The sequence below is a fragment of the Lepidochelys olivacea genome (assembly GCF_965140295.1).
Source record: "Lepidochelys olivacea isolate rLepOli2 genome assembly, chromosome: 3".
Classification (NCBI taxonomy): Eukaryota; Metazoa; Chordata; order Testudines; family Cheloniidae; genus Lepidochelys; species Lepidochelys olivacea.
Genome location: NC_140413.1, coordinates 170,429,526 through 170,455,227, shown reverse-complemented (window position 1 = coordinate 170,455,227; position 25,702 = coordinate 170,429,526).

The window sequence follows — 25,702 nt, the reverse complement described above, 5'->3', positions numbered from 1 at the left end:
GGTAATTGTTATCTGTAGCTGTTCAGGGGAATTTAAAGACATTTTGTAATCAAGTATGCATCTCCCACACTCTTAAAACTTCAAAGGATTTCAGAAGGGGAATTCCTTATAAGACTAGCTGGCCACATTTTCAAATACATTTCAAACTAAGCTGCTGAAATTGGCCAAGGCTTGTCTTTGGATTGAAATGTTTTCCAAGGAACAAATCAAGCAGCACTGTCGATGTGAAAGAACATTCCATGCAATATTCCACTGCACTTCAATGTGAAACCACCAGTTTTGTTATTTGACATTTTAGTTTATAAAAAACAAAACTTATTCAAAACATGCAACTGAAGGATGCCACAGGCAGAAGACAGCCCTCTGCTAAATAAGCAATGTCAGATTTATCTCTGGAATAATTTCATTGACTTCAGTGGAATTAAATGAGGAATGAATTTGGCCTGTGACATGAGTGTGAGCGTAAACTGATGTTATATTTTAAAAAGATCTGTCTGAGAAATATAGACATACTAAATTATTGGAACCCTGGCATGTTCTATGGAAGTTTCGTTAGGGCTGAATACATTTTATTTGTAAAGTACATGTTGAAAATACTCTTAAAGTGAACGTTGAAGAAGGTTTATACATGGCTAGTACTAGCAATAGAGCATTTTCTAGAGAACAATTTACTAACTGAATGGTTTATTCATATAAGAGTATTTTACTCTCTGGTGCCTTTTGAAGATGTATTCCTGTTCCCCCAGGGTATTCAATTATAAGGATTTCACTATCCCAGTGACTTAAAACTGGAGGTCGCCTATAATGAATTGAACTAAACACCACAAATAGTGCCCTACTCTAGAAATGTAACAATGGGGTAAAAAACATAGCAATTTGTGACAGCAGAGAATAGAAATTATTTGCCTTAAAGGACGACAATAATAACAGGAGACCATAACAAAATAAGCACGTACACAGCATTTTTTGTCCCTCAATCGCAAGTGCTTTCAAAAAGGTTGCTAAGTATCATTACATGTAACAAATGAAGAAATCAAGGCAAAAAGAAGTAAACCCAAGTTCTCAAAAGCAGCCTCTGATGTCATGTGCCTCAATTATTCAGTGCCAACAGCTAGACAAATGATGTTGGGAAGTTTTCAGAAATCTCTCAAAAAATTCTCAATCATATTTCAATTTGGGCATGTTTGGGTCTCTAGCAGAAGTTTGTTTAATCAAGAAACTATATTCATTTCAGAGGAAGCAGAAATAGTTTATAAAGCTGAAAAGATTCATTGAATAAACTGTTTTCAATGCTTATTTTCACCAGCTCTAGTTCCAGAGATACAGCGGTAAATACCTTCCTAAATTAAGGGCTAAAAATGGTGAGAGATCAGCTCAGTATTTCAAAAGTCTAAAAGGATGTGTCATTTGTCTTCCATGGTCTTAAACTTTCAATTTTTAACCATTTTGTGTCTTGATGAAATATCTGTCAAGCACACATTCCAGTGTATCCAAATAAATCAAGTTCGCTTAGGAAAAATCTTAAAGTGCCTTTGGAGTACGAGTGCGTGTCTGTAGATAGAACTGTGAGAAAAAGATAAGAACTTTGACGATGAAATGAATATAGTTGATGGCTACAAGTAACGAATAGGACAGAAGTATAGAACTGGCCATGACTGATTGGACGAATGGTCCATCACAGCCCTGTATCCTACTCATGGAAGTGACCAATGTCTGATATTTCAGACAAGGTGAATCCCTCCTCCTCAAATTATCTGGAGAACTGTCCAATGCTACTTATTGCCTTAAGGGTCAGGAAGTAATGCTCATAAGCTGATGTCTAGAAATGAGATGTGACTACCTTTATCTCAGCATGCTTAACAACCTGGTCCCCAGTTGTTCCCCCCTGCCACCACTTTCTTCAGATTTTAAAAATTGTTCACAAATTTAACAGAGAAAAACTACACTTCAGATTTCACAGCTTTGTTGTATAGAAATTCACAATATGCCACTTCTGGTTTTGTTTTGCTTCTCTTCATAGCTCTGCTGACATAACAGCCACAGGCCCTGATGCAGCAAGGTTGATGAAAACAACAGGACAGGTCATGTGCCTAAATACTGTGCTGAATCAGGGCCACAGTTTTTAAATACACATAACCTCCCTTACTCTCAGGAGACATGCATTAAATTTACATGTCCCTGCATAATCACATTGTCTTCTTCTACTCCTTCTCTCCAATATTATTGTCTTACAGCTTGTTTCTTTTTCTTCCTGGGACTTGATTCTGCAGATCCTTATTCACAAGGACTTCCATTGAAGTCAGTGGAACTTCTCACATGAGTAAGCATTTTCAAGCTCTTTGAAGCAGGAAATTCACTTCATCTGTCTTGCAAAGCATTAAATGCTGTTGTGAAAGTAATAAATAATAGGCATAAGGAAGAAGATTTACAAGTAGTGGATGGCTTAACAAAACCTACATCTTGCATGTACATACAATTAGATTTTCTCAGGTTCCAGTCAGTCATGAAAGTTGGCAACACTGATTAGCATACAGCCACAGAGTGGCTGTAAGCTATGTAACTCCAGGCAACGGGTGGGGGAGGTTTTCCCAGGACAAAGGAAGGCTAGGCAGCGTGTTCTTATGCCTTATGGTTTCTACAAAGGCTTTTTGGGCCACAGTTAACTAAGTACAGCTGGTCTAAGCTGGGCCAGGGGCTGAACTGTCCAATGGCCAGATGCAGAAAAGGATGGAATGAAAAAGTGGCATGAAGTAGCCCTAGTACTCTCCGCTGCTCTGACAATCAGTATGGCTAACATTTTCCGGTCGACCCAAGCTGCACTGATTGTGCAGTGATTGGTGGTGTTTTACTCATTATTAAATTTCTTTGCATAGCTGATGCCAATCATTTTCTGTACTAAATAAGCATTTTTACCTAAAAAAGAGAGTAAGCCAAGAGGGAGTGCTCTTGATGGATTGTGTAGAACATCATATGTTTCTGCATGCCTGTAGCCAAAGTCAAGCACAACAACGTAAGAGATATGCCAAATTATGAGATTCCTTCTCAAAACTAACTCTGTTGTGTATGCACAGCAAGAGGGTAGTTACAACACATCTTTAATACAATAAATCGGTTTCCTATTTAGTTAGAGGAGTAAAGCATTGCACTGGCATTAAATCTAGTAAGTCCGCAAAGTTTAAACCTTTCCATAGTCTTTGGATATGGGAGTGCTTCAGATGTTTGGGTTTAACATGAACAAATTTATGAACTGATATGGATTCCCCAAAGAATACAATACTATTTGCTGAGTCCTAATTTTGAAGGAAGAAGTGTAAGTGCTTTGAGAAAAAGAAGAAGCATTTTCTGCTATTTTGAGGCTTTTTAGTGAAGATTGTTCTTCTCGATGAATATTTAAGGACACAGCAGGAAGAGACTGTCTGTTGGTGTATTGACAAGACTAGAAAAATATTGAAATCCTCATATTCTAAAATCTCAACTGCTACAATTTAGTTAATATATTCATTCATTCAGTTGTTGCTATTCCAATTTTAAAATCCACAGAAACAGGTCATTCACTTTCATTTCTTCCTACTAGTATTGCCAGCAGTAGCACAAAGTAAAATAATCACCACAATCATTTCAAATAATATCACAAATATTGCAACTTTGCTGGAAAAAGACAGATGAGAGAGAATGATCTTGTTGGTTGGGCCTTGCCAAGCTGTGCTTTGGAAGAGAGAGGCTTCATGCTGTCTGTACAGTCCTCCAATCCTGAGGCGAAGTAATCTCCAGGAAAAAATTGGTGCACTCTTAACACTGCTCTAAATTGCACCCAACTGCCCACTTCCCAAAGAGACATTCCAACAGCAGATGATCACACCCCACTCTGTCCACAACCATCTCCCCTGGCTGTGTCCTTTGATCCAGCAGGTGATGGCCATTTGGGGATTCACCCACACTAGGGAAATCTTGCAGAGACCGTTAAGTTCACTTTACGGCCTTTTCCACTGCTGAGGGGCATGAGGCCGCCAAGTAGACTACAGAATCTAGTCTAATATGACAATTTTGTTGCAGGCTAGATATAACCCAAATTCAGACTAGACAAGGTTTAAGTGAGGGTTCAGGATTGGAGTCTGCAGATAAATCAGGGGTAGGCTTTGATGTTGCAATAATCATGAGAGATGTTCCCATCACAATGATATGCTCCCAATTTAAGCCCACAATACTGGTAATCTCACAAGACCATCTCATTTCATGAGATTTCCACCATCTTGCCACATGGAAAATCCAGTAGAACAGCTGTTCAAGCGAGATCTCCACCTCTTGTGAACCAGAAGCATAAAAATAGGCTACTTCCAATATTGGATCCAATCTGGAACCAGAACCCTGCAAATCCTTCTCCTCATCTCCTCCAAATTTGAAGAGGCTTGAATATGTGGTTTTTGTTTTGTTCCATTTATCACGTATAAAAGTTTCAGTAGTCATTTCTCTACGCAGAACTTGAGGGTCCAGTGCTGCTCCCTCTGAAATCATTGGCCAAACTCCCATTGACTTTAACTAGATGAGGGTGAGACCTAAACTTCGCTATGGAAAAACAGGCTAAACTGAATTCTGGCTGGAAGCTATTTTAAAGTGGCAGGAGGTAGGGGGTTAAAAATACAAAGTATATACTTTGCCTTTGATGTAACTTCATTATCCTATATGTCAAAGAGAAAACATTTAATGTACAACGTATTGTGCATTTTACTGAAGTGTCCCTCTGTTTTAAATGATCTGCTTGCTTATTAACAGCTAGCTATATCTTTCCCCTGGAGAGCTTTCATTGTACGCAGTACGGTGCCTTTTTTTTAAAGTGCTCTTGGATGGAAACCGTACCGATCAAATGGCTACCTAAATAGATTGACATTTAGGTCAGATGATATTCCCCCACCTCCTAAGGGTACGCGGATTCAGGATAGTGGGTAGCAATTGTTTATTTAATGACCCATGATGAAAGCTCAAATGCTGCTTCTGGTTTATAGCGCAGATCGTACTTTTTTCAGGTGGTGTACAAGAAGATCAAGTACCTCCCCTAAAGTCACATGGCAAGTCAATAGTCTCACTGGCTTTTAGTCTTTTGATGTAAAGATGAGCTGAGTAATGTTAGCAGCGTTAGAATGTAGGATCACGGAGGATATGTTCATTGCTTTGACTGGGCTAGACTGGGCAACCCTACCACACAGAGATGAAGATTACTCACACAAGTAGTCCCATTAAAGTCATTGGGCCTGAGTAGGTGCTCTTTGGAAGAAATAAACGGCTCATCATCTGGACCACTGTGATTAAGTCTGATCATTCATACAAGAGTATTTAATTACGGTCTTCTTAATCTGCTCCTTAACCAGTGAAAGATGCAGCATCTTATGTACAGTAGTTTGTACTGCTGTTTTCATTTTGACAGTTACTCTGTGCTCCCACTAGATAAGGGTGATAAGTCACATACAAGAGGACCATTCAAACCAAAACTGTAACATTTCTCTATTTACCAAAGTTTATATTTACCCAATATTATTCATATATAACACAGGCTGAATCCCTGATTTAAATGAAAAACTCAAACTGTCTTTAACTATGCAGCTGCACCTGGCATTTTGGTAATATGTGAGTTCTATACTTATGTGTATTAAAGCTGAATACAGATCAGGATTTTTTCAAGCTCATGTGTGCAGCGAATTTTAACTTGAAATCATCTTGCAACTCTTAGACGGTAACACCGCACAATTTAAAATGACACAGTACACTGAAAGAAAAGGAGTACCTGTGGCACCTTAGAGACTAACCAATTTATTTAAGCATAAGCTTTTGTGAGCTACAGCTCACTTCTGTATTTTCCACAGTATGCATCCGATGAAGATGTTTTTGTACACACAGACCATGAAAAAATGGGTGTTAATCACTACAAAAGGTTCTCTCCCCCCACCCCACTCTCCTGCTGGTAATAGCTTATCTAAAGTGATCACTCTCCTTACAATGTGTATGATAATCAAGGTGGGCCATTTCCAGCACAAATCCAGGGTTTAACAAGAACGTCTGAGGAACAGTGGGGGGGTGCGGGTGGGGAAGGAATAAACAAGGGGAAATAGGTTACTTTTTATAATGAATCAACCATCCCCAGTCTCTATTCAAGCCTAAGTTAATTGTATCCAATTTGCAAATTAATTCCAATTCAGCAGTCTCTCGTTGGAGTCTGTTTTTGAAGTTTTTTTGTTGAAGGATAGTCACTTTGAGATCAGAAATCGAGTGACCAGATATCAGGGCCTGAGGAGGGAGTCTAAGGAGGCCCTACACTACCAGCACTCCCAACTACCTTCGAGACACCACTGACTTCCTGAGGAAACTACAATCCATCAGTGATCTTCCTGATAACACCATCCTGGCCACTATGGATGTAGAAGCCCTCTACACCAACATTCCACACAAAGATGGACTACAAGCCATCAAGAACACTATCCCCGATAATGTCACGGCTAACCTGGTGGCTGAACTTTGTGACTTTGTCCGTACCCATAACTACATACATTTGGGGACAATGTATACCTTCAAATCAGCGGCACTGCTATGGCTACCCGCATGGCCCCACAGTATGCCAACATTTTTATGGCTGACTTAGAGCAATGCTTCCTCAGCTCTCGTCCCCTAACGCCCCTACTCTACTTGCACTATATTGATGACAGCTTCATCATCTGGACCCATGGAAAAGAAGCCCTTGAGGAATTCCACCATGATTTCAACAATTTCCATCCCACCATCAACCTCAGCCTGGTCCAGTCCACACAAAAGATCCACTTCCTGGACACTACAGTGCTAATAAACGATGGTCACATAAACAACACCCGATACCGGAAACCTACTGACCGCTATTCCTACCTACATGCCTCCAGCTTTCACCCTGACCACACCACACGATCCATCGTCTACAGCCAAGCTCTGCGATACAACCGCATTTGCTCCAACTCCTCAGACAGAGACAAACACCTACAAGATCTCTATCAAGCATTCTTACAACTACAATACCCACCTGTGGAAGTGAAGAAACAGATTGATAGAGCCAGAAGAGTTCCCAGAAGTCACCTACTACAGGACAGGCCTAACAAAGAAAATAACAGAATGCCACTAGCCGTCACCTTCAGCCCCCATCTAAAACCCCTCCAACGCATTATCAAGGATCTACAACCTATCCTGAAGGACAACCCAACACTGTCACAAATCTTGGGAGACAGGCCAGTCCATGCCTACAGACAGCCCCCCAACCTGAAGCGAATACTCACCAGCAACCACATACCACACAACAGAACCACTAACCCAGGAACCTATCCTTGCAACAAAGCCCATTGCCAACTGTGCCCACATATCTATTCAGGGGACACCATCACAGGGCCTAATAACATCAGCCACACTATCAGAGACTCGTTCACCTGCACATCTACCAATGTGATATATGCCATCATGTGCCAGCAATGCCCCTCTGCCATGTACATTGGGCAAACTGGACAGTCTCTACGTAAAAGAATAAATGGACACAAATGAGATGTCAAGAATTATAACATTCATAAACCAGTCGGAGAACACTTCAATCTCTCTGGTCACTCGATTTCTGATCTCAAAGTGACTATCCTTCAACAAAAAAACTTCAAAAACAGACTCCAACGAGAGACTGCTGAATTGGAATTAATTTGCAAATTGGATACAATTAACTTAGGCTTGAATAGAGACTGGGAATGGTTGATTCATTATAAAAAGTAACCTATTTTCCCTTGTTTATTCCTTCCCCACCCGCACCCCCCCACTGTTCCTCAGACGTTCTTGTTAAACCCTGGATTTGTGCTGGAAATGGCCCACCTTGATTATCATACACATTGTAAGGAGAGTGGTCACTTTAGATAAGCTATTACCAGCAGGAGAGTGGGGTGGGGGGAGAGAAAACCTTTTGTAGTGATAAACACCCATTTTTTCATGGTCTATGTGTATAAAAACATCTTCTGTATTTTCCACAGTATGCATCCGATGAAGTGAGCTGTAGCTCATGAAAGCTCATGCTTAAATAAATTGGTTAGTCTCTAAGGTGCCACAAGTACTCCTTTTCTTTTTGCGAATACAGACTAACATGGCTGTTACTCTGAAACAGTACACTGAAGTATATGTGCCAGATGAATCACGGTAAATATGTATTTGTTTTTTAAAGCAGAATACATTGTCACATTAAACCCATTGGAACATGTGAGGACTGAACTAAGCTACTCATCTTCTTTTTGATCAGTTCCATTCTACTACCATACATCACAGAACACTATTTAATACAAGCGAGTGAGCTATATAACATGCTGCCAAATTTATGTTCTGCATTTCATGGATTTTTTTTTTATTTTGAGCATTAAAGCTATTGAATGCCCAAGTCTAAGGAACACCAAACACTGAAATGTCACACACACAGTAGAGAGGCCCATACACTATTCTGATTTTTAGTTGCCATCTGAAAGTAATTAAAGACAGACTACATCTTTACTGATTAACCAAATGTGTGTTTAACATAAATATAGTGAACTTGCAATGGTTTTGACCCTTATTAATTAGGACAATGGTGTGGCAAATTCAAGATCTTTTGTACCATTGTGAATTAAATGCTATTGATGCTTTAGAAATAAACCCATAGCAAATTCTCCACCTCTTTTTCCTCATATGAGAATGTGATACTGGCAAACCACTTGGCCTCAGCCAACCACTGACAAATTTGTTGCTGGAAACCAATCTGTTTCTCTTATGTGTTAGTATGATTAAGAGGGATATTGAACTTATAACAATGTGTTTAGTGTGTAGGCTTTATACAATTCTAGTAAATTGGTGCATACATTAATCTAACCTATAATATCTTTGTCACATGCTGCAAGATAATATTTAATTTTTTGCTTTATAACTGTAAAAAATGTTTGCTCTGAAACTGTAGACCTGTCAGGAGGTCTTGCTCAACAAGAAGGCTATCAAAACTAAATCAGCCATTGTGGGACATCACAATACAAAGACTTTCTTAACTGCCTGTCCATGACCTTGAAGAAGCTACATGCAGAAGGGCTCATCCCATCAGCTTGAATTCAGGAAGAAAGAAATAAAAATAGCCAACAAGAAAATTTGTCATCTCTTTGCTCTTCGGACTCTCACAGGGCCAGAGCTACAGAACAGAGCAGAGATCCCCAGGGTTAGCCTGGGTTATCCCTAAAAACATTCAAAGCTGACACATTATTACACCTTTTAAAACCATAGACTAACTATTTGTGTATATAAGTTTGCTTGCTTTAACTTTGCAATAACTAATTTCTTTTCTTAGTTAATAGAATCTTTCGTTTGTTTGTTACAGAATTGGCTAAAACCATTGTCTTTGGTGAGAGACCTAAGGTAACTAATTGACCTGGGGTAAATGACTGATGTCTTGGGACTGGGAGCAACCTGAGGAGTCTGTGATCTTTAGTGTATAGCAACCAACTATCACTAAGTCCAGCTGGTCTGGGTGGCAAGATAGACTGGAATGCACAAGGGAACTGTCTGTGACTCCATGGTAAGACTGCTGTAGTGCTTTAGGAGGTCACACTTGTTACTCGATTGGTGAAATCTAATTACAGAACATAACCAGTTTGGGGTCTCTGCCCTGCTTCTTGACAGTCTGCCCGGAGGCTGGCACTCACTGTTGTGAGCCACTCCAGACAGCATGGCAGGAATATTTCCCCTACCTGTCCTCTCCTTAACACAGCAGGATGATAACATTTTTCAGTTCTATATGACACAGGTTGTACCCTGAAATCTGCTGTAGCACCACATCTAAATATCCAGGAATCTTTTCCTCAGCATTTGTTCAGAACAAGGCGGAGATAGGACAAGCCCTGGCTTGGGTGCCCTCTGGACACAGGCCATAGCACAACATGTACATCCGCCTACATTTCCCCTGTCTCTCAGGGTCTGATACAAAGCCCCCCTTTGGGCATAATTTGTTCATATACAGCAGTGCAATAACCCCCCAAAACCTTGTAGTAAAAAACAATCTCAAAATTCCCTCAGTAAACATATGACAGTATGGTGCTTTTGCCATTCCCTTTTCCAGGGACGTTGCTTCCAAGGGTATGTCTACACTACGAAATTAGGTCGAATTTATAGAAGTCGGTTTTTTAGAAATCGGTTTTATATATTCGAGTGTGTGTCCCCCCACAGAAAATGCTCTAAGTGCATTAAGTGCATTAACTCGGCGGAGCGCTTCCACAGTACCGAGGCAAGCGTCGACTTCCGGAGCGTTGCACTGTGGGTAGCTATCCCACAGTTCCCGCAGTCTCCACTGCCCATTGGAATTCTGGGTTGAGATCCCAATGCCTGATGGGGCTAAAACATTGTCGCGGGTGGTTCTGGGTACATATCATCAGGCCCCTGTTCCCTCCCTCCCCCCGTGAAAGCAAGGGCAGACAATCATTTCGCGCCTTTTTTCCTGAGTTACCTGTGCAGACGCCATACCACGGCAAGCATGGAGCCCGCTCAGGTAACCGTCACCCTATGTCTCCTGGGTGCTGGCAGACGCGGTATGGCTTTGCTGCACAGTAGCAGCAACCCATTGCCTTCTGGCAGCAGACGGTGCAATACGACTGGTAGTCGTCCTCGTCATGTCCGAGGTGCTCCTGGCCACGTCAGCTGGGAGCGCCTGGGCAGACATGGGCGCAGGGACTAAATTTGGAGTGACTTGACCAGGTCATTCTCTTTAGTCCTGCAGTCCTATTGAACCGTCTTATGGTAAGCGGGCAGGCGATACGGACTGCTAGCAGTCGTACTGTACCATCTTCTGCCAGGCAGGCAAGAGATGAGGATTGCTAGCAGTCGTATTGTACCATCTTATGCCAGACAGGCAAGAGATGAAGATGGCTAGCAGTCGTACTGTACCATCTTCTGCCGAGCAGCCATGAGATGTGGATGGCATGCAGTCCTTCTGCACCGTCTGCTGCCAGCCAAAGATGTAAAAGATAGATGGAGTGGGTCAGAACAAGAAATAGACCAGATTTGTTTTGTACTCATTTTCCTCCTCCCCTGTCTAGATCACACTGCAGTCACTCACAGAGAAGGTGCAGCGAGGTAAATCTAGCCATGTATCAATCAGAGGCCAGGCTAACCTCCTTGTTCCAATAACAACGATAACTTAGGTGCACCATTTCTTATTGGAACCCTCCGTGCAGTCCTGCCTGAAATACTCCTTGATGTACAGGCACACCCTTTCTTGATTTTAGCTCCCTGAAGCCAACCCTGTAAGCCGTGTCGTCAGTCGCCCCTCCCTCCGTCAGAGCAACGGCAGACAATCGTTCCGCGCCTTTTTTCTGTGCGGACGCCATACCAAGGCAAGCATGGAGGCCGCTGAGCTCATTTTGGCAATTAGGAGCACATTAAACACCACACGCATTATCCAGCAGTATATGCAGCACCAGAACATGGCAACGCGATACCGGGCGAGGAGGCAACTTCAGCGCGGTCCCGTGAGTGATCAGGACATGGACACAGATTTCTCTGAAAGCATGGGCCCTGCCAATGCATGCATCATGGTGCTAATGGGGCAGGTTCATGCTGTGGAACGCCGATTCTGGGCTCGGGAAACAAGCACAGACTGGTGGGACCGCATAGTGTTGCAGGTCTGGGACGATTCCCAGTGGCTGCGAAACTTTCGCATGCGTAAGGGCACTTTCATGGAACTTTGTGACTTGCTTTCCCCTGCCCTGAAGCACATGAATACCAGGATGAGAGCAGCCCTCACAGTTGAGAAGCGAGTGGCGATAGCCCTGTGGAAGCTTGCAACGCCAGACAGCTACCGGTCAGTTGGGAATCAATTTGGAGTGGGCAAATCTACTGTGGGGGCTGCTGTTATGCAAGTAGCTCACGCAATCAAAGATCTGCTGATATCAAGGGTAGTGACCCTGGGAAATGTGCAGGTCATAGTGGATGGCTTTGCTGCAATGGGATTCCCTAACTGTGGTGGGGCTATAGACTGAACCCATATCCCTATCTTGGCACCGGAGCACCAAGCCGCCGAGTACATAAACCGCAAGGGGTACTTTTCGATAGTGCTGCAAGCTCTGGTGGATCACAAGGGACGTTTCACCAACATCAACGTGGGATGGCCGGGAAAGGTCCATGATGCTCGCATCTTCAGGAACTCTGGTCTGTTTCAAAAGCTGCAGGAAGGGACTTTATTCCTAGACCAGAAAATAACTGTTGGGGATGTTGAAATGCCTATATGTATCCTTGGGGACCCAGCCTACCCCTTAATGCCATGGCTCATGAAGCCGTACACAGGCAGCCTGGACAGTAGTCAGGAGCTGTTCAACTACAGGCTGAGCAAGTGCAGAATGGTGGTAGAATGTGCATTTGGACGTTTAAAGGCGCGCTGGCGCAGTTTACTGACTCACTTAGACCTCAGCGAAACCAATATTCCCACTGTTATTACTGCTTGCTGTGTGCTCCACAATATCTGTGAGAGTAAGGGGGAGACGTTTATGGCGGGGTGGGAGGCTGAGGCAAATCGCCTAGCTGCTGGTTACGCGCAGCCAGACACCAGGGCGGTTAGAAGAGCACAGGAGGGCGCGGTACGCATCAGAGAAGCTTTGAAAACCAGTTTCATGACTGGCCAGGCTACGGTGTGAAAGTTCTCTTTGTTTCTCCTTGATGAAACCCCCCGCCCCTTGGTTCACTCTACTTCCCTGTAAGCTAACCACCCTCCCCTCCTCCCTTTAATCACCGCTTGCAGAGGCAATAAAGTCATTGCTGCTTCACAGTCATGCATTCGTTATTCATTCATCACACAAATAGGGAGAGGACTACCGAGGTATCCCAGGAGGGGTGGTGGAGGAGGGAAGGAAAATGCCACACAGCACTTTAAGCACAGCACTTTAAAAGTTTACAACTTTAAAATTTATTGAATGACAGCCTTCTTTTTTTTGGGCAATCCTCTGTGGTGGAGTGGCTGGTTGGCCGGAGGCCCCCCCACCGCGTTCTTGGGCGTCTGGGTGTGGAGGCTATGGAACTTGGGGAGGAGGGCGGTTGGTTACAGAGGGGCAGCAGTGGCAGTCTGTGCTCCAGCTGCCTTTGCTGCAGCTCAACCATACACTGGAGCATACTGGTTTGGTCCTGCAGCAGCCTCAGCATTGAATCCTGCCTCCTCTCATCACGCTGCCGCCACATTTGAGCTTCAGCCCTGTCTTCAGCCCGCCACTTACTCTCTTCAGCCCGCCACCTCTCCTCCTGGTCATTTTGTGCTTTCCTGCACTCTGACATTATTTGCCTCCACGCATTCGTCTGTGCTCTGTCAGTGTGGGAGGACAGCATGAGCTCGGAGAACATTTCATCGCGAGTGCGTTTTTTTTTTCTTTCTAAGCTTCACTAGCCTCTGGGAAGGAGAAGATCCTGTGATCATTGAAACACATGCAGCTGGTGGAGAAAAAAAAAGGGACAGACAGCGGTATTTAAAAAGACACATTTTATAAAACAGTGGCCACAGTCTTTCAGGGTAAACCTTGCTGTTAACATTACATACATAGCACATGTGCTTTCGTTACAAGGTCGCATTTTGCCTCCTCCCACCGCGTGACTACCCCCTCAACCTTCCCCCCTCCCTGTGGCTAACAGCGGGGAACATTTCTGTTTAGCCACAGGCAAACAGCCCAGCAGGAATGGGCTCCTCTGAGTGTCTCCTGAAGAAAAGCACTCTATTTCAACCAGGTGACCATGAATTATATCTCACTCTCCTGAGGATAACACAGAGAGATAAAGAACGGATTTTGGTTGAATGCCAGCAAACATACACTGCAATGCTTTGTTCTACAGTGATTCCCGAGTACGTGTTACTGGCCTGGAGTGGTAAAGTGTCCTACCATGAAGGACGAAATAAGGCTGCCCTCCCCAGAAACCTTTTGCAAAGGCTTTAGGACTACATCTAGGAGAACCGCAAATGCCAGGGCAAAGTAATCCTTTCACATGCTTGCTTTTAAACCATGTATAGCATTTTAAAAGGTACACTCACCAGAGGTCCCTTCTCCGCCTGCTGGGTCCAGGAGGCAGCCTTGGGTGGGTTCGGGGGGTACTGGCTCCAGGTCTAGGGTGAGAAACAGTTCCTGGCTGTCGGGAAAACCGGTTTCTCCGCTTGCTTGCTGTGAGCTATCTACAACCTCCTCCTCATCATCATCTTCTTCGTCCCCAAAACCTGCTTCCGTATTGCCTCCATCTCCATTGAAGGAGTCAAACAACACGGCTGGGGTAGTGGTGGCTGAACCCCCTAAAATGGCATGCAGCTCATCATAGAAGCAGCATGTTTGGGGCTCTGACCCAGAGCGGCTGTTCGCCTCTCTGGTTTTCTGGTAGGCTTGCCTCAGCTCCTTCAGTTTCACGCGGCACTGCTTCGGGTCCCTGTTATGGCCTCTGTCCTTCATGCCCTGGGAGATTTTCACAAAGGTTTTGGCATTTCGAAAACTGGAACGGAGTTCTGATAGCACGGATTCCTCTCCCCAAACAGCGATCAGATCCCGTACCTCCTGTTCGGTCCATGCTGGAGCTCTTTTGCGATTCTGGGACTCCATCATGGTCACCTGTGCTGAGGAGCTCTGCATGGTCACCTGCAGCTTGCCACGCTGGCCAAACAGGAAATGAGATTCAAAAGTTTGTGGTTCTTTTCCTGTCTACCTGGCCAGTGCATCTGAGTTGAGAGTGCTGTCCAGAGCGGTCAGAATGGAGCACTCTGGGATAGCTCCCGGAGGCCAATACCATCGAATTGTGTCCACAGTACCCCAAATTCGAGCCGGGAACGTCGATTTAAGCGCTAATCCACTTGTCAGGGGTGGAGTAAGGAAATCGATTTTAAGAGCCCTTTAAGTCGAAATAAAGGGCTTCACTGTGTGGACGGGTGCAGGTTTAAATCGATTTAACGCTGCTAAATTCGACCTAAAGTCCTAGTGTAGACCAGGGCCAAGTCACCCCCTCAAGAGTCAGTAACTGCACTGTGCTCTGTTACTTTTGCCCCTAATCCAGGGCCCCACTCTCCAGGTCACCCACCTAAGAGTGACCAGTCTCCTGACTCATACCACAGCCCCCCAAGTCAGGTCTCCCACAAAACAGCTTTCTACAGGGTTCCACTCCCCAAGCCCCTTTGCCTGGGAGTCCTACACATGCTCAAGGAACATCCTTCCAGGACAAACCCCCTGACCCTGGCCTCTTGCCACAGCTCTTGGTTCAGATCCTTGCCAGAGGACTCCACCCTCCTGCAGTTGTGCCAGGCCCGGGCTTCCCTGTCTGTGAGTCCTACCCCTGCTCAGGGGGAACTTACCCTCCCGCAACAACCCTCTGGCTTCTAGGCTCAGCTTCCCTGACCAAATTGGATCTTCCCCTTTACCTAAGGGCTACTTCCCAAGCCTTCCACTCACCAGAGGTCCTTGGCATTGGTCAGATCTCACCAACAGTTCTGTTCCCGCTCTCCTCCACACTCAGCAATCTCACCTCTCTCTCATCTGCCAGCTCTTCCTTGTTACTTACTTTCTCTCTGAGTCACAGGCAGCCTCCAAACCACTGTGTCTGACTCACCAGATCACTCGCTCCCTCTACAGCCCAGGTGCCTTCTCTTAGGCCTAATTGGGGTTCAGCTGGACAGTCACAAGTGCACTGGCTTCCCTCTCAAAGGGCCAAAGGCATAATGTAAATCCCACAGGAAATCTTTATAGTCAAGCCCTACACAGACATAAATGGATTCTTTATATCCCTATGCTCAAAATGCACATTTTAATGCATGACTGACAATATCATAGGTTACTACATGGCCATTTATTTCTGATGTACAAAAAGTTTAACAATGTGCCTTACATGCAGCCACAGGCAACTTGGAGAGTGCATGTATGATGACAGCGGCATGTGCATCCATAGAAAAATACTAAATCTGGCTCTTAGAGAGAAAAAAACAAGTGAGCCGAAGCGTTGCTAGGTTAAAGCATTGCAAGCAGCTAGCACATTAAGGGCCTGATGCATTTGCCCACTGAGCAGTCAGTGAAAAGATTCTCACTGATTTTAACAGGAGTTGGTTCTGGTCCTAAGTCAGAAGGATCTATAAGATGTGGTTAAAAATTCATATTTTAAAGCTGCCAAAATGTGCGCCATCAGGAAATGTAACAGACTTGCATGCACCAAAGTATGAAACACATGTGCAGTAATGAATATGCTTTGGAAAATGCTTAAAGATGCATGTCACTGACCCTCCAAAATGTATAGTTATACAAATCCCAGGACATTTTCTCAAGACTCTGTGCACCTTTTAACCTTTCATCAAAGTTTTCCTTGAAGGGTCCTTTACTCCAGAACTCATGTACTCCCTTTGGTCCAGCGCAGCCCAAATTTGTTGACCTTCCAGATGTTGCAAAGCCCATCTCATAGAGGAAGTTTGATGAAACTAGGATTGAAAGAGCCACTGGGTTTTGTGAGGGAGGCTACTGCCAGGGTTGTCAAGTGGATTTTGATATTATATGGATTGAACCTCCCAAGTAACTGATTAAAGGATCTGTATTGTAAATTATGTATTTTGTAGTAAAATAATATGAAATGCTTTGAGCTTGTAAAACTCTAGGGGCTAGATCTACAAAGAGGACTGAGATGCTGCATTGGTAAGGCCTAACTTTTAGGCACCGGCCCACATAGTGGAATTTACAACCCTGAGTTAGGCACCCAGGTCTCTATACGATACATGGAAAGAATTGGGTGCCTAAGAGTGGGACTCATAAAAGCCAGCATGATGAGCAGGGAGCTGCCTAATCTAACTAGTAGGAAAGGCTGAGGCAAGGGGTGTGGCATAAACCCTACCCCTCTGAGGAGTCAGGCACCTAACATTCACAGCCATGAAAACTCTCCTGGAATTATGTAGTTAAGCCAGGTCAGTCCTGCCTTGCAAAATTAAAAAAAAAAAAAAAAAAAAAGAAACTGAGAAGAAATGTAATGCCCCCTTTTTACCATACAGTCCAGTGGTTACAGCACATAGCCATGAGGTGGAGTTCTTGATTCAGAGCAGGAACTTGAATCATGCCTCAGTGGAGAGGGCCCTAAACACAGGACTATGAAGTGGTGGGGGGCAGGGCTCCCTCAATTCTTCTGTTGAAGCTGTTCCACTAGCAGCTTAAATATTTATCGGGCCGGAGAAGGTCCCGAGCAAGAGACATGCTTTATAACCCACTGGCTAGGGAAGCCACCCAGGCTATAGAAGACCTGAGTTCTCGTCTCTGCTCTAAAGAGTGTTCTAACTACTGGGCCACAGGATAAAAGGGAGGCATCTCCTCCTCCTGTATCTTGTCCACATGTCTCCTGAATCAGGCCCCACAGATGAGACCGGCGGGGGAACACCTAATGTGAGGATCCTGCCAGGGAGTTAGGCGCCATGTATCAGGGCTGAGGTGGCTTTGTGCTTTCCCACCAGCAGAAATGTAGACATCTAGGAGACCTTACCTGCAGAAACTTGGGTGCGGGGGAGGCTTGGGATCTACATTTTGGACTTAGGCACCTAAATCTCTTTGTGGATCAAGCCCTAAATACATACATAAAATGAAAGAATGTAAATAACAGTGGCCCTGTGATATACTGAATCAGCTTAAATGCTTCCTGAATTGGAGGCACTGTTTGTGGTACAAAGCTGGGACACTCACATTCTCACTCTTTCAGGGACTGGCCCAAAATCCACTGACGTCAATGTGATCCTTTCCATTGACTCTAATGGAGTTTGGATCATGCCCTGATACTTCTTCTCAGGCCGTAGCGCTGTGACTATAGGATAGATAGTCTGCCTTAACTTTCAGCTTTCTGAGGTGAGAAAGGGAGCAGATTTGTCTCATGTCGAACCCTGGTATTGTTTACAATAAGCATTTGATTGCTCATGAATGAGTAGAACACACAACAACCTGCAGTCAAAATAACCTGCAGTAAGTACAGTGTATCCTCTCTGTAAACAATGGCTTTTATTGGACAAAAACTGCTTTTACATACCTCAGAGGTGGAGGAATGTGCTAAATCCGCTTAATGCCTGGGTATTATGTAAATAAATTAAAGCTTTGAAGCCTATGTTAGAAGAAATTAGGTAAATTGCATAGCCTTCTTGTATTAGGATACAGCGTATTAAGTCCTTTGTACAAGGCAAAAGGTATTAAACTTTTTAAAGATTATTTGTTGAAAAAGGATTCCTTTGTCATTTTAGATGTGTTATTAGGCCCATAATTTCCCTCCAGTGAACACAATTCTGCTAACAGCAGTATATTATTTTGACAGTAAGTCAGTTGGCATAGGACTTCATTGTGTATGTCTTTTGTTTATATAATCCTTCCTAACAGTAACAAGGTGTTTACTGTTCAACAAACACATTTGATTTTAACTGCCAACAGTAAAGCTGTCTGATAAAGTTTGATTTAGCTAAAGAAAGCAAGTTCTCATTTAGCCCAAATAAATCCATGGTGCTATAGACAGCTGTTTGGAGTACATAATCCCTCCAGCTCTTATTGTAAAGCAACTCTGGCTATTGAACGAGCAAGAGAGAGCAGGCTCAGCTGTTCAGGATGTGCTCCATTACAACTGTAATCTATAGCATCATACTGCCATATTGTGAAAGCATTACTCACATTCAACTGCAATGAAGCAAGTACTCATCTGACAGATGCTCCACAGACTGACAGCTGACACCGTAATCTGTGTCCTATAGATTTTTCACTGAATACGTTCTGCAATCTAGATAGATGTGGTCTGACTGTCTCCCCTCACCCCATTCTTTTGCTTAGAAGTAAACATAATACCATTTGTGTGCAATTCTCAGGGAGTTAACTAACTGGATCCAAGTGGAAAAAGTTCAAATTTCAGGGAAATAGCATAGTGATCGCTCCTGCCCAAACGCCTCTGAAAACAACAGCATTTTTCTGCTTTATAGAAAAAAGAATAAGTAATGTGAAAGGCATTTTCCCTTTCATTGGATGGATGACTTTATCCTAGAGAAACTTGCCAAAGCAACACGGTTTTTAAGTCCGATACTATAAAAACTAGTTTTGTGAGGACAGGGTGAGTGTGATAGTAGTGTGGGGAGGAAAGCTGGCCTATCACATTCAATCAAAAGGGTTGTTTGTAATAAAAAAAAAATCCAGAAATTTGATTTCTGGCAAGGTCAGGATATGCCAGGAGCCCAGAATAAGCCTATTTAACTTCACACATGCAGTGTAGGAAGGAAAAGCTACACTATGAATCATTCTATCATGCACAGTATTAAAAGATTTTAACCCTGTGCTAGGTGTAATAGTGAATTATTTCTCTCTCTTTCACAGAACTACCTGATCAGCTCTGATCCTGCTCCCACTGAAACAAAACTCATGTAATTCCCTAGAAACAGCAGCAGGCCCATAAAATGGTTGTGGTTTGGAAACTGCTTTCAGGAATGATAATTAGGTCAAAGAAAAAAAGCAGTCATTTATCTAAAGTGAACATAAGCTACTATTAGCGAAGAGAACATAACCTTCTCTAGAAATATATCAATTTTTCTCTGTGTATAATTTTTGTACTGGAATTTAGTGGCAATTTTTTCCCTAAACTTTGTACCATCTCAAAAAATCTGAGATGCCAAGATTGTCTCTTGGGAGATTTCTCTGCTCTTAGATCAATTAGAAGTTCTTGAAAGGACCACACTACTTCTGCTTTTGATTTTCAGCTTTCCATAGCACATATTGCATGGAAAGCCAAACAAATTTGTGTGTCTTTCAACCTGGAGATTAATGAAGTTAACTGCAAAGCACAGAAATTTCCCTCTCTAACCAGGCTGTCCCATATGTACAAAAAATAAAAACAATTTGTAGTCACCATTAGACTTTCAATTTGTTGGTTCATTCCTCATTAAGTTGGACTTTGCCATTATTAATACATATTGCATTAGCATTTTATTAATGTATAAGTAAAATGTAAATGTCTACACTTTGCCCAAACTGAACCAGGGCTGTGAGAGAGAGTCACAGAAAAGTGGAGTATCTGAGAGGCAAATGTTATGAGAGGAGAGAAAAAAAGGAAAGCATGTTTGTAGTTTAGATGGGAAATTAAACAAATGCCAGTAAAAGACGTTTAGGATTGCCCTTTGAACACAATACTTTTCTAAATTCAGTAGTATTCATATAGTAAAACTCAGATTAACCACTGATTGCTCTAAGGCATTGAGACAGCAGTAACATAGCTACAGTAATAGTAATTGCGCCCATGCATGGTCCCATGGAGAATTTCAGTTATCTGTAATTTAACAAAGCACTGGTAAAGACTAAAATACCTTAATGAAAACTGGCACTTAGCAGTGTTACCCAAAGGTGCAGGAGGATATGAATTAACTGGAGACACATTTTCTCCCTATCGCCCTCTCTGCTGATGCCTTTTGATTTTGGTTTATTTACTTAATATTTTTATCCAGTGAGAAATTCTCATGTGATAAACAGCTTATTTCATAATATTACCTTAGCATAATACTAACACTGTTATGTGTTAGACTTAATCTAAACTAGCAGATAGTAACACTGAACTGTGTACTATAAAACCATGGGGCCAGTTCCTGAGCTGCTATAAATCATTGACTTCAATGGAACTCTGCAAATCTACACCAGCTGAGGATCTGGCCCATATAGTCAGGTTTGGAAGGATTCAATTTTTATCAGTAAATGTCAGGAAACATCAATGTCACCATACACACGCAAACCAACAAAAACTATTTCCATCAATAATCATCAAAATTTACTGATAGGCAATGTAAGAAAAATGTTGCTTGAGAATTTGTAAGTTTGATTTAAGGCTATTTTCTTTGTAAATTTTGACATGCAGTGTTGATAATTTGTGTTGTAATGGTTATAAATCTTTAACTTTTTGAATTTCAGAGTCATTAAATAATTATTGTGTATCACCCTCTCCCCCCCCCAAAAAAATTCCTGCAACTATGAACATTTAAATTGATAGAAATAAAAAAAAAGGACAATTTTTTTTAAAATTTGAATTCTGCCAAGTCTACCTGTAAATGAGAAATACATTGTTTGCAGCTCATATTGCAGACCTCATATTGTTAGTAATTCATAAAATTATACATTAAATAGAAAATAATCAGAATAGAATGGATTCAAAATAAGCATTGCATTGGTGTAATTATTAAGAGCCAACAATGCATTCAGCAGTGTACAAGATGTAAAAAGTAGAGGGACAGATCCTCAGCTGGTATCAATCAGAATAGCTCCAGTGGAAATATGGAACTATGTTGAATTACACCTGCAGAGGATCTGGTGCAAGGACAAGTCCCTGCTCCTACGACCTATTGACTTCAGTTATGTAGAAGTGGACTCTAGGACACAGACAAGACAGTTAAAGACATATGTAAAACAAAATACTTAACTTAAGCATCCACCATTTATGCTATGTAAAATTCAGAACCCATTTCCGGGCTCTGGAAACATGCCAGGTATGTCTTCACTGCAGCTGAGATAGAGCCTTCCAGCCTGGGCAGACAGACACATGCTCTAGGTCTGCGCCCGCTAGTGCATGAAAAATAGCAGTGTGGTTGTGACAGGAGGGGCTAGGCTCCCAGATATGGAGCCAGAGGGTCAGGTGGGCTTGTTCTCAGTGGCTCATCTGTGCTGCCACTCAGACTGCATTGTCCACACTGCTACCAGCAGAGCTAGTGTGTGTTTGTCTACCCACGCTGGGAGTCACACTTCCAGCTGCAGGGTAGCCATTGCCCTTAGACTTTCCCTCTTTTCAACCATTGATTGAGGATAAGTGGTATTTACAGCGTTTTCCTATCCTCTCGTCTTTTGGGGCCCCAGTACTAACTGTGTAAGCCCTCTACCTTCAACCAGCCATCCACACTGATATTGGCCATATGATTCAAATCTGTGGCCATCAAAACCTCAGTAACACAAACAAGTGAAACCAAACTGCATTTGACTCCCAAAAGAAAACCCTGACAAACATCAAACCTGGCCAGTAACTACAGCATTGGTCTAATTCTCACTGTCATAATCCATAGCCAGCACTGGTTATTGTCACTTCTGTGTCACCTCAACAATTTTGGGTGAACCCCGTGTAAATATTTGTAATTAACCATTTTCAGCCAAGCTATTAAGCCACGGGATTTTCTCAGAGTGACAACAAGCAGTTTTCACTAGTTGTTTGTGTCTTTTGGTGCTGTGGTCATTATTTTTGGGGAGTAACAACCCTACTGTTGGCATAGCTCTATGCACACACCAAAGAAGCTCTGCCTGTGAAAGTGGCACTATGATTATTATCAGGCTACTCATGTTCTCTCCTCCCTTCTCCACTCTTTGTTGGACACCCACATCGTATCCCTCCATGGAAGATCTAGACCAGCAAACCCTTTGGTGCCATGCCCTGAGAGCTGCTATCTTTGAGTACTAAAAACTGTGGGTTCAAAACCTAGTTGGGGAACATTTTCTCTCCCAGCACCTAAGTTTTGTTTGTTTATCACAAGGAGAGTTTTGGCAAAGAGTCTTCTTCCACCGTAGCAGTTGTGAGATAGGGGAAGCCGAGATAGTTGGAAAGATAGTTCCCTTTACTCTTATAAAGGGAGAGTTAAAATATTAGTTGAAATTCCATGGTTCTGGTGGCAAATAAAACACGATGGAAATGTCTGAAATAATCCTAGAATGCCTGTGAAATTATTTATATTTTAAGAAATATTCTGCCAATGTCAGAGTCTAGCTATGGGTTCTGAGTTTCTCTGTAATGAGAAACAAGGAGTTTCATCTGAAGAAGTCATTAGTTTCATTGGCTGGGTTGGTGTTGGTTATATGGCAATTCCTTAATAATATAAACATAATAATTCATAGCTTTTCTACAGCACCTTTTAGCCAATGATTTCAAAGCACTTTACTATGGTGGGTAAGAATCATTATCCTAGTTTACAAATGGAGGAAACTGATGTACAGAGGTTACACTATTAGATCAGTTTTGGACAGTCTAAGGGCCAAATACTTTACTTCAGAAAGGTCCAGGGGCCAAAATCAATACACAGGGGCAGATTTTCTGTCTGCTTCTGTTCCCTTTGTGCAACTCAGCAGTACAAAGGGAACAAAAACCACCCACAAATCTCCTGCAGGGGACTCCCCTGATGTGCAGGAATCACACGGAGACAACATAACACGTTCCTAAGCCTCCCGCACCTCCATTCCAGCCTCAGCCCCAGCCTCTGGGACAGCTGGGACAGGGAGGGGCGCGGCTGGAGTGCACTGCACGATGGCTATCTCCAGTTGGTATATAGATCCTAGGATACCTGAATCATCTTGCCCAAGTTAGAGCGGGTCAGGGCAGAGGAACAGGGAGTCATACTGGCCATTGGTTCTCACATCTCCTTCTTCCTGAATGGCTGTGTAAGGCAGGAGAGCCGTCCTTTGGTGTGTAGTTTCCTAGCTCAAGCAGAGTCAGTCAGACTCCATCCACTCTCCCTTGGGCCCCCACAGACTAGCAGGGAAGTAGGTAATGGAGCAGTCACAGGGTTTTTCCTCTCTGCCTTGCGATGTTGTGGGCAGTCAGTGGGAGAGCTGCTGAGCAGTTGCCACGGAAAAGGGACAGCAGCTGTTGAGAGCACACCTAGCTCACATCAGAGCCACCCCTGCAGCTGCAAGAGAAACCATGGGAGGCAGTTGCAGGCAGTAGCACTGGGGCTAATTCCAACACTTCAGTTCATAAAGCTTAGGGCACAGCTCAGGGAAGACATTTTCAAGTCATCTAAATACACATTTTCTTCTTCACAAAGGCCCCCTGAAGGGTCACAGTTTAGAGCTGCAAGGGCCACCAATGAGCCTTGGGATTCAGGTTGGACACCACAGGCTTAGATACTGTGATGATTGAAAACACCCAAAAGGTGCCAAACGGATTGGCTCAGGCAGACCCTTGGAGGTCAACTGGCCTCTGCCTCCGCAAGGATACATTCATAAATATCCAGTTGCAGGATCAGACCTTAAGTGAATGCCATTACAGACCAAGTCAGTGGCATAGACAAGAATACAGCGCAGGTCTCTGGTGTACTGGGAGGAGTAGTGATTATTCTAGGTTTGTTTGGGGAGTTGCAAAGGGTTTAGAGTTAAACCATCTGCTACAAAAATAAAACTAAAGCTGAAATTCGCCCCGTGCAGAAGGCTGGAACCAGCCCCATAGAACACCTGAACAGAAGCTCTTTATGAGTGAAGCAGCTCATAGTCCTTGTCTAGCCCACTGCACAGGGGTGAATTAATAAACTGGAATATTTGACATTTCAAAATGGAAAATCCTTTCCTGAATACATGCTTCTGTGATTAGGTTTCTATGAAACTTTATTCTTGACCAAGAGGACTGTGCCGGTGTTGAAGCTTAAAAACTTTCTGACAGACCTACCACTCCAATGACACTGTGACTCTAATGACAAATCCAGTGGCAAACTGGGAAGGTTCAGCAAAGACCATATACAGTATATAGAGACTGTGGGGGAAAAAACAGGGGAGATAGTACGGATGGTCATAAAATAATTTGGACTCTTTCAAAGACAGGAGTCCTGGGCATCTCTGCTTTGTGTGTGTGGAGCATATACTATATTAACTGTGGCAGCAGGGACACATTAAACAAGAACCAGATACATCCCAGATTTCTTTACTATTAGAGTTTTATATTAAATCCTATGATGGTTTTGGTTTTGAAAACTCACTGAGCTTTCAGGACCTTATTTTCAAAATTGCATGCACACAATTACCAGGACCGCACGTGCAAATGAAGCACATGCACGTAGCCAGTTAGGAGAAGGGTTTTCAAAAGCACTCAGCCCTGGCCAAAAATCTTCAGGTTTGCATCATTTATATTGATGTGTTTATTTATTTTGGAATTATTGGGCAAAGCATCTATTGGCCTCTTAGATAACTACAGAACTTACAAATGAAAAAGACACATTACCTGACTCATCACACAACAGGCCAGTGTAGGATGATGGCCTGAACTATATAGCATTATATAGTGTTTAGTCCAGTCCAGCTGTCAATGACTCAATCAATAGTTTCAGAGTAACAGCCGTGTTAGTCTGTATTCGCAAAAAGAAAAGGAGGACTTGTGGCACCTTAGAGACTAACCAATTTATTAGAGCATAAGCTTTCGTGAGCTACAGCTCACTTCCTCAGATGCATCTGAGGAAGTGAGCTGTAGCTCACGAAAGCTTATGCTCTAATAAATTGGTTAGTCTCTAAGGTGCCACAAGTCCTCCTTTTCTTTCAATCAATAGTGTTTTCCTCCAGGAAACTGTTGCACAGCCTAAAAAAGCTAACTGGTAGGAAATTTTCCCCTGATATTTGCCCTAGATTTTTATTTTCTCAGTCTAATTACATTATTCCAAATTAGTGCCAAGCACCACTCTTTCATTCAGCTATATTATTACTGCCGTGAGGGAGGCTGTTACAAGTTACTGTTGACAGCATGTTGCTTGTTCTGTTTACTTCATCCTCATGTAGTTTTCAATTTGAGAGTTTCACTCCACTCCTTAATGAAACTCTTGCAATTGCTACAATGAAGTTAAATTACTTTCTTTAACACTAAAGGCAACTTTAGAGGCATTTTGAACAAGCAGCTACATGGGCATCATGGCAGAAGGTACGCTCATTGGTCCAAGCTCTAACTATATATATTATTC